This window comes from Herpailurus yagouaroundi, unplaced genomic scaffold, assembly GCF_014898765.1.
Source record: "Herpailurus yagouaroundi ecotype Mexico unplaced genomic scaffold, PumYag 28, whole genome shotgun sequence".
Taxonomy (NCBI): Eukaryota; Metazoa; Chordata; class Mammalia; order Carnivora; family Felidae; genus Herpailurus; species Herpailurus yagouaroundi.
In genome coordinates this window covers 69,283,587-69,296,344 of record NW_024412376.1, presented here as the reverse complement: position 1 = coordinate 69,296,344, position 12,758 = coordinate 69,283,587, and the positions used below count along the sequence as shown (strand labels likewise).

Here is a 12,758-nt window from a genome sequence, read left to right as displayed (position 1 = left end):
AAGTCCAGAACCAAATAGATGGCTTCAGCGAAGAATTGTATTAAACATTTTAAGAAGAACTAACACCAATGCTTCTCAAATTCTTATCAAAAAATGAAGAAGAGAGAACATTTCCAAATGCATTTTATGAGACTGGTTTTACCCTGATACCAAAGCTAAAGACACCACAAGAAATGAAACAACAGACCAGTATCTTAGATGAGTACTATTGAAAAGATCAACAAAATACTAGCAAACCAAATTCAACAGCACATAAAAAGACTATACACTATGACCAAGACGGATTTATTCTTGAAAGGTAAGGTAGTTCAATGTATGAACATTTATAATGTAAATAACACACCACATTAACAGAACTAAAGACAAAATCACATGATCATCTCAACTGATGCAGAAAAAGCACTTGACAGAGTATACACTTTCATAATAAAAAACAGACTATAAATTTAAAAAAATTACATTAGCATAATAAAATTCATATATGAATATTCCATGATTAATGGTGAAAAATGATTTTCCTCCAATACAAACAACGGCAAGGATTCCCACTCCTGTTACTTCTAATTCAACACATTATGGAAGTGCTAGCTATGGAAATTAGGCAAAAACAAGAAATAAGCTTATCCAAATTGGGAATAAAAGTAAAATTATCTCTTTTCACAGATGACAAGATCTATGCAGAAATGCTAAATATTCCAAAAACAAAAGGTAGACCTAAAAAATGAATTCAGCAAATTTGCAGAATAAAACAACATCAAATACACACACACACACACACACACACACACACACACACACACACATCAATTACTTTTTCTACATGAACAATGAACAAACCAAAGGGAAATTTAAAAAACTAATTCTATTTCTAATAATATAAATAAAAATAAAATACTTAGGTATAAATATAATGAAGAAGGCAAGATCTAGTATACTGAAAACCGCAAAACACTGTTGATAGAGATTAAACATGACACAAATTAGTGAAGACATCTCATGTTCATGAATTGCAAGATAATATTGGTAAAATGTCCATTCTATGTAAAGAAATGTACATGTTCAAAATGATCCCTATCAAATTTCATGACAATTTTTGCACAAAAGAAAAACTCATTGTAAAATTAACTAGGAATCTCAAAGGACCCCAGTAGCCAAAATAATCTTGAGAAAAACCAAAGTTGAAGGTCTATACTTCCTAATTAATAAAGTTACATATGCTACATTAATCAAAAAAGAATGTTATTTGAATAAACACAGATATACAGAGCAATGAAACAGAATAAAGAGTCTAGAAATAAACCCACATTTATATAGTTAAATGATCTTCAGAAAAGGTGAAAAGACAATGGAAAATGAATAGTTTCAACAAATTGTGATAGGAAAACCAGATATACACATGAAAAAGAATTAAAGTGGTCTTTTTTTTCTACAACAAAAAATTAACTTAAAATAGAATCAAGATCTAAAGATAGACCTGAAGCTATAAAAGTCCTGGAATAAAATACAAGGAAACAATTTCACAACACCATAATAGGAAAGGATTTCTTGGATATAACACAAAAAAACACAGGGAACAGAAGCAAAAATAAACAAGGGGACCACTTCAAACTTAAAAACTTCACTGCAGCAAAGAGAACATCAATAGTGTAAAAAGGCAACCTATGGAAAGAAACTCTTTCCAGGTTATATATTAGTTAAGAGGTTAATATCCAGAATATATAAAGAACTATAATTCAATAACCAAAAACAAAAACAATGAACAACCAACGAGGCAAAGAAAATCTCAAAAGAGAAAAGTAAAAATACCTTCAGACAAATTAAAATGGAAATACAAAATACCAAACATTATGGGATGGAAAAGGCTGTCCTAAAAGGGAAGTTCATGCAGTAAATGCCTACCTCAGGAATCAAGAAAAACTGCAACTAAAAAACCTGACTCAATATTTCAAAGAACTAGATAAAAAGCACAAACAAAGCCCATAGTCAGTAGAAGGAAGGAAATAACAAAGATCATAGTGGAAATTTATAAATAAATAAATAAATACATACATACATACATATATACATACATACATAAATACATAAATAAACACATAAATAAAATTGAAAAGATGATATAAGGAGTTTGTTCTTTGAAAGGATTAAAAAATTGACAAATCTTTAGCTGGACTCACATAGAAAAAGAGAACTCACAATTAGAAATGAAATAGGTGACATTATAACTGACATCACAGAAATACAAAACAGAAGAGATTACTACTATTAACAAATATATGCCAACAAATTGGACAACCTAGAAGAAATGAATAACTTCCTAGAAACCTAAAACCTGTCAAGACTGAATCATGAAGAAATAGAGTATGAGAATATACTGATTACCAATAAGGAAAATGAATCCATAACTGAAAACTTCCCATCAACAGAAGTCCAGAACCAAAATGCTTCCCTTGTGAATTCTACCAAATATTCAGAGAATTAATACTAATCCTTCTCAAACTCTTCCAAGGGGGAGGGGGGGAAATGCTAGAGAAGGAAACACTTCCACACTCATTTTATGAGGAAGCCAGCATTACCCTGATAACAAAACCAAATGAGCACATCACAAGAATATTACAGGAAAATATCCTGTGAACACAGAATCAAAAAAATGAAACCTCAACAAACCTTAACAAACTGAATTCAATAGTACACTAAAATGATCGTACACCAGGATTAAGTGGGATTCATTCTAGGGATGCAGGGATTGTTCAACATCCTGAAACTGATCAATGTGATACATCACAGTAACAAATAAAGGTTAAAAATTATTTGATCGTCTTAATAGATGCAGAAAAGCATTTGACTTAATGCTTGTCTTTGGTAAAAATTCTAAGTGGGTATAGAAGGATCATGTCTCAACATAATAAAATCCATATTTGACAGGCTCACAACTAATATCATAGTCAATGGTAAAAAGTTTAAAAGCTTTTCCTTTAAAATCGGGAAGACAAGGATGTCTATTCTCGCCACTTTTAATTAACATAGTATTGGAAGTCCTAGCCAGAACAATCAGGCAACAAAAAGAGATAAAAGCATACAAATTGGGAAAGAAGTAAAACAGTCATTATTTGCTGATGATAGTGACATTACCCATAGAAAATTCTGAAGACTCCACCAAAAAAATTTCTTAGAACTAATGAATGAATTCAGTAAAAATGCAGTATAAAAAATCAATATACAAAATTCTGTTGTGTATCTAAACACTAATAACAAACTATTAGAAAAAAGTTAAGAATCTATTTACATTTCCATCAAAAAGAATAAAATACCTAGGGATAAATTTAACCATCACAAAATACCTGTATGCTAAAAACTTTAAGACATTAATGAAATAAAGATGAAACAAATAAATGGAAAAAAATTCCATACTCATGGATTGGAAGAATATTGCTAATTGTCTATATTACCCAAAGGAATTTAGAGATCCAGTGCAACCTCTACCAAAATGCCAGTGGCAATTCTAAAATTTGTATGAAACCACAAAAGACCCCAAATAGATAAAAGAACCTTGAGAAAGAAGAACAAAGCTAGAAGCATCACATACCATGACTTTATTATTTTTTTATTTATTTATTTTTTTTTTATTCAACGTTTATTTATTTTTGGGACAGAGAGAGACAGAGCATGAACGGGGGAGGGGCAGAGAGAGAGGGAGACACAGAATCGGAAACAGGCTCCAGGCTCTGAGCCATCAGCCCAGAGCCCGACGCAGGGCTCGAACTCACGGACCGCGAGATCGTGACCTGGTTGAAGTCGGACACTCAACCGACTGCGCCACCCAGGCGCCCAGACATACCATGACTTTAAAGTATGTTACAAAGCTAATCAAAACCAGTATGATATTGACATAAAAACAGACACATAGATCTTGGAACAGAACAGAGATAAGAAACAAGCCTACCCATTTATGGCCAATTAATTTACAACAAAGGAGATAAGAATTTACAATGGGGAAAAGACAGTCTCTTCAATATATAGTGATAGGAAAATTGGACAGCCATCTGAAAAACAAAGGAACTAGATCACTATCTTATAACATATAGAAAACTCTTTTACGTTATTCTTGGCAGTGATTTTTTGGCTTGGACACTAAAAACAAAAGCAACAAAAGCAAAAAACAACTAAGTGGGACTACATGATACTAAAAAGCTTCTGCACAGCAAAGAAATCTATCAAGAAAATACAAAGGCAACTAATGAATGGGGGAAAACAGTGGCAAATTGTACATCTAATAAAGAGTTATTATCCAAATTATATAAAGAATTCATCCAACTCAACGGCAAATAAAAATTGATTTAAAAAATGGGAAGATCTGAATAGCTCTGAATAGATCACATCTGTTTGATTGGCTATTATCAAATAATCAAGAGACAAGTGTAGGCAAAGATTTGGAGAAGAGGAAACCCTGGTATGCTATTGGGAAGGTAAATTCCCAATGGTTGCAGCCATTATGAAAAACAGCATGAATGTTCCTCAAAAAGTTAAAAATACAAGTATTTATATGATCCAGCAATTCTCTTCTTGGTAGTTATCTGAACGAAACAAAAACACTAACTCAAAAACATATCTCACAATAACCAATATATGAACACAACCTAATTGTCCATCAGTGGATGGATAAAAAATATATGCTATATGCACACAATGGAATATTAGCCATAAAAGAGAATTAAATCTGGGGCATCTGGGCGGCTCAGTTGGTTAAGTGTCCAAATCTTGATTTCGGCTCCGGTCATGATCTCATGGTTCGTGAATCCAAGCCCTGCAACAGGCTCTGCACTGACAGCGTGGAGACTGCTTAGGACTCACCCCCTCTCTCTTAAAAAAAAATGAACAAAAAAATTAAAAACTGGGGCACCTGCACTCACTCAGTTAAGCATCTGATTTGATTTTGGCTCAGGTCATGATTTTATGGTTGGTGGGTTCAAAGCCCCATGTCAGGCTCCACACTGGCAGTGTGGGTGGACATTAAGGGCATTATGCAAAATTAAGTAAGAGAACACTAATATATATTTTACTTACATGTGGAATATAACAAACAAACTCACAGATACTGAGAATAGATTTTTGGTTGCTAGATGCTGTGCATGGAAGATGGGCAAAATGTGTCAAGAGGTTCAAAAGATACAAACGTACAGTTAAAAAATAAGTCATGAGGATGTAATATACAGCATGATAACTATAGTTAATATTGTATTGCATATTGAAAATTGCTAAGAGGATAGACCTTAAATTTTCTGATCACAAGAAAAAAAGTTCAACTTTGTACAGTAATAGATGCTAACTATACTATTATAATCATGCTACAATGTATACAAATATCAAATAATTACTTGTGCATCTGAATATAATATTATATGTCAATTATATCTCAATAAAAAGAAAAGAAACAGCTTGAAGCCATTTGGATATTATTTTGTAAAGACATTGTATAGAGCAAAAAAAATATTTTGCTAAATAGATTCATATGTAGGAAACTTGGGACTGAATACTTGTTATTCCTTTTAATTACTTGGATACAAAGATGGGATTCAGAAGTTCAGACAAGTTATAGGGAAGTAGTAAATATGATTAAAAGGCAAATTAATAGTGTGAAAGTGATAAAAGTAAACCACATTAGAGATGGGGACAGTAGGGGGAGCTCTCACACACTACCCCTCCTTGTCTTCTGCAGGGAAGAGAGGTACCTTACATTCTTAACAGGAATAAGCCTGCACTTTACTACCTAAGAAGAAGGAAGAAAGATTCCCCTTTGTGCAGTAATAGCAAATGAATGTGTCACAACTCAACCAATGAAAAGCCACTATACTTCAAACTGCCAGTTCACTCCCTCCAATAGACTTTTTATTTATGAGTTTCTCTCAACTCCCCTTTCTTCTATAAAAGAGCCCTCCTCTCCTTTGTTCTTCAGATTGTCTATGGTTTTGCTGTAGCTTGCTTGTCCCGAATTGCAGTTCTCCACTATTCCTAAATAAACTAATTTTCAGTAGTAAAATAACTGACAGTTTTATTTTTATGGTTAACAATAGAAATAAAATATGGGAATATATGTGTTTAATGTACCATATCTAAAGGACTGACTATAGAGGAGATTTGAGGTTTAAAAAATACATAAATAACTCAGAGAAGAAAATATAACTTTACCTTGAAAGAGTCCATGGTGGAGATTGATGAAAGTCACATTGAGGTCATGTTTAAAAATATAAATCAAGCACCAATTCAGCTGGCACTAGTCCTGTTGGCTACAGGTCCACTCACATAGAGGATAGGTAGTACACAAAACTTGCTAGCACTACACATCCTGCCTCTGGGGCTTTGGGGGTTCCAAATCGCCAAATTCCAGACGACTTTTCCTTAGTCTCTGTGAATGGTGATCCTCTCAACAGAGGACTGGCACACAAACTTTGCTAATATCACATCCTATTTTCATAAGCTTCTGTAAATCTTCCCCTTTCAATAAACTCTTGGTCAGAGTCCATCAAAAGCAGTACAAGCCTGGCAGTGTGCATGCAGCCCCAATAGGGGTCAGCATTATCCAAAGTGGCTCCTCCCACTCCCCGGGGAGATGGGAAGATAACCATACACAAGTCAGGCTGCAGTCCCAGAAGTGGGTTGGGTACAGACTGCTGGTCTGAGTACATGCCCCACCCACAAAAATAAGAGTTTCCGAGGGGGGGGGGGGCAGTAATTTGGTGATATTGTATCTCTGTACCTATCTGGTGTGACTCAACTCAGGCCCAGGGTTGCCCCAGACTGGCCCACTAACAACATAAGGACTAAGCACTATCTACAACAGGTAAAGAGGGCCATTACAAACCAATGGACTAAAGGAAAAAGTGGCTTGGCCACAACATCAGGGTGCATACAATACACATAGGCGACAACCCTAAATTTCCAGGTTCAAGTGAACAGGGGACGCTGTCCTGCAGGACACTATTGGATTTCTTCTTCATAAAGACATTACTTTCAAATAAAGGAGATCTAGCTGACTTTACTAACAGACAGAAATAGACACAGAGAGTTAGACAATATGAGAAGACAGAGGAATATGTCCCAAATGAAAGAACAGGACAAAAATCCCAGCAAGAGACCTAAGTGAAACAGAGAAAAGCAATATGCCTGATGGAGAATTTAAAGTAATAATCAGAAAGATATTCATTGGACTTGAGAAAAGAATAGAGGATCTCAGTGAGACTGGTAAGAAGATAAACATAAAACAGAACCAATCAGAGATGAAGAACTCAATAAATGAAATTAAAGATACACTAGATGAAATAAATACTAGAGTAAAGGAAGAACGGATCAAAAACCTAGAGTACAGAGTAATGGAAAGCAATCAAGTTGAACAGGTAAGAGGAAAAAACAATACAAAGTGAAAATAGACTTAGGGAACTCAGCAACACCATCAGGTATAATAACATTTGCATTATAGAGATCCCAGAAAAAAAAAAAAAAAAAGAGAGGGAAAAGTTGGCAGAAAATTTACTTGAATAGGTAATAACCGAAAACTTCCCAAATCTGGGAAAGAAAACAGAAATCCAGATCCAGGAGTCACAGAGAGCCCCTCCAAAAATCAACCCAAGAAGGTCTACACAAGGACTCATAGTAATTAAAATGGCAAAAGTCAGTGATAAAGAGGGAATTTTAAGAGCAGCAAGAGACAAGAAAACAGCCATATACAAGGGAAACCTATAAAGATATGAACTGATTTTTCAGCAGACATTTGCAGGGCAGGAAGGAGTGGCATGATATATTCAAGTGTTGAAAGAGAAAAATCTGCAGCCAAGAATATTCAATTTGCAAGGCTCAGATCAACAACCTGGAGGACAGAGTAATGGAAAGCATTCAGAATAGGAGAGATAAAGTTTTCCAGATAAACGAAAGCTAAAGGAATTCATGACCACTAAATGAGCCCTACAAGAAATTAAAGGGGACTCTTTGAGTGGAAAGGAAAGACAGTAAGAGTAATAAAAGTAGAAAGCACAAAAGTGATAAAAACAAGTACATCTATAAAAATCAGTCAAAGGACTCAAAGAGCAAAAAGAATGTGGAGTTCGCACCATGTACCTAAAACATGGGGGCAAAGAGGAGTAAAGAATGTGTTCAAACTTAAGCGACCATAAACTTAATATAGACTGCTATATGCAGAAGATGTAGCCACAAATCAAAAACTAGTGTTAGGCAAAAAATAAATAGAAAGGAATTCAAGTATATCACTAAAGAAGGTCAACTAAACATGAGAGAACAAGAGAAAAAAGAAACTGGGAAGAACTTCAAAAAAATAACAATGAAACAAGAAACCAAGTGGCAATAACTGCATACCTATCAATAATTACTTTGGATATAAGTGGATTAAATGCTCCAATCAAAAGACATAGGGTGACAGAGTAGATAACAAACATGACCCACTTATATGCTGCCTGTGGGAGACTTATTTCAGACCTAAGGACACTTACAGATTGAAAATGAGGAGATGGGGAAACATTTATCCTGCAAATGGATGTCAAAAGAAACCCAAGGTAGCAATATAAGTATGGAGAAAATAGACTTTAAAATAAAGACTATAACAAGAGACAAAGAAAGACACTATAATAATAAAGGGGAAAATACAACAAGATGTAACAATTGTAAATATTTATGCACCCAACATGAGAGCATCCAGATACATAAAAATTAACAATAAACATAAAAGAAGTAATCAATAGTAATATAATAGTAAGGGGACTTTAACAACCCACTTACATTAATAGACAGATCATGCAAACAGAAAATCAACAAGGAAACAGTGGCTTTGAAAGACACATTAGACCAGACAGATAACAGATATATTCAGAACATTCCATCCTAAAACAGAATACACATTCTCTTTAAGTGTACATGGAACATTCTCCATAATAGATCACATATTAGGCCACAAAACAAGTATCAAAAAATTGATAAAGACTGAAGTCCTACTATGCATTTTTTCTGACCATAACACTATGAAACAAGCAATCCATCACATGAAAATATCTGGAAAGAGCACAATTACATGGAAATTAAAAACATGCTATTAAACAATGAATGGGTAAGAAATCAAAGAGAAATTTTAAAAAAAAGAGACAAATGAAAAAAACAATGGTTCAAAATATTTCGGATGCAGTAAAAGCAGCTCTAAAAGGGAAGTTTATAACAATACAGGTCTAATTCAAACAGCAAGAAAAAATTCAAATAAACAAACTAAGACAGCTAAGACAAGAACAAACAAAACCCAAAACCAGCAGAAGGAAGGAAATTATAAAGATTAGAATAGAAATAAATGAAAAGGAAACTAGAAACACAAAAGAACAGATCAATGAAACCAGGAGCTGGTTCTTTGAAAAGATCAACAAAATTGATAAATGTTTAGCCATACTCATAAAAAAAAAAAGACTCAAACAAAATCTGAAATGGAAGAGAAATGACAACACCACAGAAATACAATGAACTATAAGAGAATATTATGAAAATTATATGCCAATAAATTGGACAACCTAGAAGAAATAGATAAATTATTAAAACATATAACCTACCAAAACTGAATCAAGACAAAATAGACAATTTGAATGGATCAATTATCAAAAATGAAATGGAATCAATAACAAAAAACTCCCAACAAAAGTACAGGACCAGATGGCTTTACAGGTGAATTAATCCAAGCATTTAAAGTCAATACCCATTTTTTTTCAAACTATTCCAGAAAATAGAAGAGAATGGAAAGTTTCCAAATTCATTCTATGAAGCAGCATTATGCTGATACCAAAACCAGATAAAGACACCACAGAAAAAAGGAGAACTACAGGCCAAAATCTCTGATGAACACAGATTTGAAAAATCCTCAACAAAATATTAGCAAACTGGATCCAGCAATACATTAAAACTTACATTAAGACAATATATTAAAACAATACATTCCCCATGATCAAGTTGGTTTTATTCCCAGAATGAGAAAACAGTTCATTATTCACAAATAAATCAACGTGATACATCACATCAATAAAAGAAAGGATAAAACATATGATTATTTCAATAGATACAGAAAAAGCATGTTGAAAGAGTACAACATCCATTCATGACAAAAACCCTCAAAAAATTAGGTTAATAGTTAACATACTATTAGTTAACATACCTCCACATAATAAAGGTCATATATGAAAAACCCAGAGCTAACCTCATCCTTAATGGGGAAGTACTGAGAGCTTTTCCCCTAATGTCAGGAAGAAGACAAGAATGTACACTCTCACCACTTTTATTCAACATAGTACCAAAAATCCCAGCCATAGCAATCAGAAAATAAAAAGAAATAAAACACACCCAAATTGGTAAGAAAGAAGTAAAATTTTACTATTTGCAGATGATGTGGTACTATATATAGAAAACCCAAAAAACTCCACCAAAAACCTGCTAAAACTGATCAATGAATTCAGTAAACTTGCAGGATACCAAATCAATGCATAGAAATCTGTTACATTTCTATACATCAATAATGAAGTGGCAGAAAGAAATTTAGAAAACAATCCCATTTACAGTTACACCAAAGTAATAAAATACTTAGGAATAAGCATCCCTAACAAGGTGAAAGACCTATACTCTGAACATTATAAATCACTAATAAAAGATATTTTAGAAGACATAAAGAATTGGAAAGACATTCTATGCCCATGGATTGGAAGAATATTATTAAAATGTCTATATTACCCCAAACAATCTACACATGTAATGCAATCCCTATCAAAATACCAACAACATTTTTCTCAGACCTAGAATAAATAATTCTAAAATTTGTATGGAACTATGGAAGACTTCAAATAGCCAAAGCAATTTTGGAAAAGAATAGCAAAGCTGGAGGCATCACAATTCTGGACTTCAAGTTATATTACAAAGCAGTAGTTATCAAAACAGTATGGTACTGGCATAAAAATTAGATCAATGGAACAAAATAAAAAATACAGAAATAAATCCACAACTATATGGTCAATTAACCTTTGACAAAGCAAGAAAGAATATCCAATGGGAAAAAGACAGTCTTTTCAGCAAATGGTATTGGGAAAACTGGACAGTAACATGCAGTTTTCTAGTTTCATTTTCTAGGCCATTTTCTCTTAGTATAGACAAAATATAAATTCAAAATGAGTTAAGGACCTAAATTTGAAAGCTCAAACCATAAAAATCCCAGAAGACAGCACTGGCAGTAATTTCTCTGACATTGGTTGTAGCAACATCTTTCTAGAGAAGTCTCCTGAAGCAAGAGAAACAAAAGCAAAAATAACCTGTTGGGACTACATCAAAATAAAAAGCTTCTGAAAAGCAAAGAAAGTAATCAACAACAACAAAAACAAAAACCATAATCAACAAAACTAAAAGACAACCTGCAGAATGGGAGACGATATTTGCAAATGATAATGAGTAGTATTGGATAATGGTTTAGTATCCAAAATATATAAAGAACTTACACAACTGAACACCAAAAACTACAAGTAATCTAATTAAAAAATGGGCAGAAGACATGAATAAACATTTCTCCAAAGAAGATATACAGATGGCCAATAGATACATGAAAAGATGCTCAAATAAATGATAATCAGGGAAACATAAATCAAAACCACCATGATATATTACTTAATACTTGTCAGGATGGCTAAAATAATAATAAAAAAAACAAGATTCCATTTGCTACAAAGAAAATCATCAGAGACAGCAGAAATAGTGGCAGAATGAGCCCAGTAAGTCTAGTGGTTCCAACAGTCCTACCTCAGATTCTGCTACTGTACAAAAAGCAGAGACTAGTTTAAACAACTGCAAAGGTACTGCTGGCAGCGTATCTGAAAAATCAAGGAATGGGCGGTGGCTGCCTTGCCTGTAACTCACCAAATGACAGAAATGAGCATTTCGAGAGGACAAAATAAATACCTCTAAAACAGAGGTATCAGACCCAGTTGTCACTCAGCCCAGTCCATCAGTTTCTCAGTCCAGTACTTCTCAAAGTGAAGGAAAAGCTCCTGGGTTGCTGAAACCAAAGAAGAGATGTTTTATGTGCAGAAAGAAAGTTTGGCCTTACAGGGTTTGACTGCTGATGTGGAAATTTGTTTTGTGGACTTCACCATTACTCCGAGAAGCACAACTGTCCATATGATTACAAAGCAAAGATGAAGCAAAAATCAGAAAAGAGAATACAGTTGTTGTGGCTGAAAAAAATCCAAAGAATATACATTACTACTTGTGAAGAGACTTAAACTTTGTTTTTATTTTAATATATCATAGGAAAACATTAACGAGCAGATGCATGGCCATTTTTCTTTGATGTTCTCTAGAGTTTTACTTCACACTTTTCTGTCTTATAATTAAAATTTTAGGATGTTTGGGTGATTGTTACAGGCAGAAATGGATAGATCCAGACCTGCAAAATGTATATCCCTTGCCATAAATAAAATAGGATGAAAATCTGCACAGCAAATTGCAATACACAGTTAGGGACAAAATTTAGTTTTCATGTGCCAAACATAATACATGAAATATCTGCAGGTTTGCAGCATATCTGCCTTTTGGAATGTAATCAAGACATAGTCTTTTGCTAGTGTTATATACCTGTAGTTTCTATTTTTAATGGTACACCAGAAAAAGCCTGGCAGTCCACTTCTACCGTAGTTAAACTTCATCCTGTTAATTTCCACAACATGTTCTTTGGAAGGAGGAAAGCTATA

General features: G+C 33.7%; 1 pseudogene; it reads left to right on the top strand.

Annotated features, from left to right (window-relative positions):
- The first annotated feature begins 270 nt into the window (after window positions 1–270).
- On the top strand, window positions 271–12,290 carry LOC121037568 (AN1-type zinc finger protein 5-like; annotated as a pseudogene).
- The last annotated feature ends 468 nt before the right edge of the window (window positions 12,291–12,758 follow it).